Here is a 4,410-nt window from a genome sequence, read left to right as displayed (position 1 = left end):
ATGAATGGATCCCCAGATCACGTAAGAACTGAAGGGCTATACAAGTCAAAATGTTGGGCGGGCATCTTTAGTGGTTGCAGTTGTTTGTTGTTTTGCAGTGATGAAGATTCGCAAGGGATTTTTTTTGAAGTTGTGTTGTCCCGACAGTGTTTTCTAATGGTTCCATGACTTGATTTATTTAGTCCTTGCATTGTAAAGCAAGTACTGAAAACATTCAATAGCATTTTGAAAATGGATTCTTTCATGAAACTATGTAATTGATTAGAAATAAACCTTAAAACAATATTAAAAATGCTCAATGCAAGGCAATTAATTCAACTTGTTCCGGCCAAAAGGCAACGAATAAACCTTGTGATGAACCAAGGATATAGATGTCTTACAAGCTCGAATAATTTTTAATCGATACACCAGGCAAAAGTCTTACAACTACTTCATAGCTGGCACCACCAAATCCACACCATCGAAGCAAGTGACACAAAAGCTTTATTAAGAGTTAGGTACATAGGAGCTTCGGAGATGATAATGGAAAGAGAGAAATCGTACCGTTATTTCGGTTCCTTTAAATGAGTATATATAATTTTGATTGTTGGCTTAAAGATAAATTAATATTGTTCTTCCAATTTAGGGATTAATGAAAGCAGCATCTCTTCTATATTAGTTGGAATTATATGTTTATTTTGAAAATAGCTAAGCATTAGCATTAGTCATGGGATGAATGTTCAAGAGACATTTTTGGCCTCAAAATCATTTAATACAAAGTGAGTAGTTGCTATAAATTTGAATTTCACATTTATATAAAGTATATTTTTCAAGTGACTTCTCCAATTAATCGGTTAAAATTCAACATGTGGCCGATCTAAAGGCATGTGGAGAATTCAAATTCTCATAGATAGTTTTCCACAACCGTTGGAGTGTGATGCATGAACCAACTGGATACTTGTTTATATAAACTATGCTCAGGAGAACCTTTAAGTAAGTTTTTTAAGCCTGCATTTATGCCATCACTTTGCCGCTTTCATAATCTTTGAGAGTTTGTTTAACTTAGGTGTCAAAAGAATCCTCTATCGGATACTCTTCGAATGGAGGACTTCTTCATTTTTGTGCTATTTCAAATCATATCCGGTATTGATGCGAGGGCCTAAGTATAGTCTTTTTCTTCTCGACACTACCTCAGAAATCTTCAAATTGGAACTATCGCCATCCTAGCTACCACATTATCATCTTGAAGGCACATCATGATCTTCAATCAATCCCTCTAGTCTATTCAACTGATCATTCGACCTCTCTAGCAGATCAATCTGTGCAGTATTCTAATCAGACTAATTTTTAATGATAGTAATATATAAATTTTTTATATAAAAAAATATATTAAACAATAAAAATTATATATCGTACATAAACCATCCGTTATTTAAGCCACAAAAAGACTTTCTCCCTTGAATCAAGAGAGCTCACTTCAATAAACAAGTCCTTTTCAAAATTGCACTCATCCTTAAACTCTATACCAATCATTAAAAATGCATAATTCAAAATTTATATACTTATTTATATGTGCAATTCTAATCATCATAGCCATGTTCACATCTGCACCACATGCAAGAGAAAAGTAACATATCATCGGCCAATCAAATTAAATTCTATTGGACCAGGTTGCTGCAAAATCTCCACAGCGAACTTGCCGGCCTATGAAAGAGATCAGAGCAATATACACCTGCATGGATGTCACAATATCCCAAAATCACTCGACACCACATCAGAGGACGTAAATATTTTATTATCTCATGTTTGTTATGTTAGCCCATGAAAATAACCCTTCATCTGTTCTACACGTGTAATGCAAGTGCCTAACAGCAAGATGACGGATGGGACGGCGGTTACTGCTTATTGCGTTGGCTCGTCGAAAAAGGCTAACAAGACAAGAGAGAAGACCCGAACGCCAACTCTAAAAGTCTAAACTCTGATGTCGTCCGGTCAAAACCGCAGCTCGCTCAATTCCACACGCCCTCGTCACGTCACCTCGGCCAACCATTGCGGCCTCACACGTGTGACGAACCATCCATCCGCCGTACGTACGTGTGGCGCCGCATCGAACGGCCGAGCTTTTGCCACGAATCTAACCAGAACCGTGTTTCTAAGATTCACGCGACAACGACCTCACAGCTTATCCAAGATATCGAGGGTAGGCGGGATAGGATATCAGTGGTGACGTGGTCGTGGCTGCGCCTTGCCGACATCAACGGCCGTCCAGCTAGCTTAATAGATGGCTGCCGATGTTGACGACGACTGCGGCCACTGGTTTAGAAGATCGCACACGTATCGTTGTATGGTGTCGTAACGTGGACCAGGAGGTTATGGCATCACTATTATCCGACCACGAAGGATAAGGGGTAAATTAAATACAAATCTACATGAGATAAACGTTAGGGAAGGCAAATTGGCAAGCTTATTTTATTAAGATCACTCAAATTGGCAAGCTTATTTCCATCAAAAAAAGAAAAAAAAAAACTGGCAAGATTATTTTCTTGTGATGCTCCACTATTGTCTCATGGGTCACCTACAGAAGCATTTTGTCATGGAAATGACTTTCTGATCTAAAAAATAATTGAGATCATGAATTGGATACCAATGGAATAATAATTCCTATTAACTATATAATGTTATGCTTGGAAATACTGTAGCAATATAAATAATTACACGTAAAAAGTTATACAAAATAGTATAAAGATCTTCTATTGCTGTTGATCAATTTGGTACTACATATGGTGATAACTTAAAATAAAGAAAAAATAACAGCTTCTCTTTGTTTATGCAACGACCTGTACCAATTAATAATAAAAAATTTGGAGAAATAATCCCAAAATCTGAAACCTCTAATTGGAGCAGGGGTTTAGCTGTTGGGATATCATTCAGATGTTTAATCAAGTTACGACAGAGAGGATAAAATGGACTGCAGCAACGCTTAACGCATACCCCTTAAAAGAATGAAAGTTTTCCTTTATCACTGCCAATAAGTACATCATTCATTAAATCAACCAGAGAAATCCTCTTTTACCCCCAAAAAAAATAGAGAAATCCTCTTAAGAAATTAAATACGAGGGCCAATAAGGCAATAACATATATGTAAACTTCTACAATATATATATATATATATATATAAACTAAGTTCTCCTGTGGGCAAGGATGACGACAATGGCGACAAACCGACAAATCTCATTGCCATGCAATAGTTGCGTGAGAGAAGTAATTAAATGCGGTTTGGTGGGTGACTCACTCACACGTCCATTAATTTAGAACGTTATTAAGATTGTGGCGTCAGTGATTGTGTAATTGGAGGTTGCCTTGCGTTGGTGAGCAACAAATTGAGATCCGAATAGCCCCACCTACCGAGAACGTGTTCAATGACTTCAATTCAAAAAGGGAGAAAAGAGGCATGGAGGGACCCAACCCAAGATGCCTTCCAAGGAGAGATTAATCGGCACAAGGTTTTGTTTTGGGCTTTATCTAAGCTCCACTAGGACAAAAGGCCAGAAAACCGTGGGACATCAAAGGGTGGAAAGAACATCAGAAGGTGGAATCAACGTTCAAGTCCTCGCTTATTAGAAAGCTGACTTTGTCTTGGAATGTGGTGGGCCAACAACTTCATATACGGTTCAATCTTTTAACTGGATTCCAGCACTGGAGTCACGCCTTGGTATGGATTTTCCATGATTTGATTCCAAGGGCATCTTTGGTTGGAGATGGTTGGGCAAATTGGAATAAGTAACCCCCACTCAAACTGTTTCGTTGAAAGAAGTTTCGTTCCTATTTCGAATTCAAAAAGAAATAAAAATATTATAATTTTTTTAAAATTTAATCATTATTATTATTTTTTAATATTTAAATTTTATTTTAATTTTGATTTTGATTTCAATCACGAATCAAACATATTTTGAAATATAACTATTCTGATTTTCATTTCAATTGTGAATCAAACACGTGCCAAATATTTTACAGAGACAAAAAAATTAGATGGTACATATATGGCATCTTCATTCAGTTGAAAAGCTTGCATGTCCATCGTTCATGGGTTTTCTTGTTAGCATGATTTAGCATATTGGCCCTGCACCCCTAATTAATTATTCGCACCGGCAAATGGAGATGAACATAAGGTGGAGGTCTCTTATGGGAGCATTGCATGCAATCGGGTGTTGTGGGGGAATGGGTGTGCGAAATATAGAATTTTATTCCTTCTGAAACAATTGTATATCAGGTGCATTCTAATGCGGCCATCTATTGTATTAAAAATGTCATGCTATCAACATTGAACAAGATGAAGGATTTTTTTTTTTTTTTTTTTTGATTTCAAAAGAATTTGAGATATAAGATTATTGACTTTTGGCTACTGGAGATGGTTTTCACGTGACATTGATG

The sequence above is a fragment of the Elaeis guineensis genome, chromosome 6 (assembly GCF_000442705.2).
Source record: "Elaeis guineensis isolate ETL-2024a chromosome 6, EG11, whole genome shotgun sequence".
Taxonomy (NCBI): Eukaryota; Viridiplantae; Streptophyta; class Magnoliopsida; order Arecales; family Arecaceae; genus Elaeis; species Elaeis guineensis.
The sequence above is the reverse complement of the archived record's forward strand: the minus strand, read 5'-3'. Positions refer to the sequence as shown.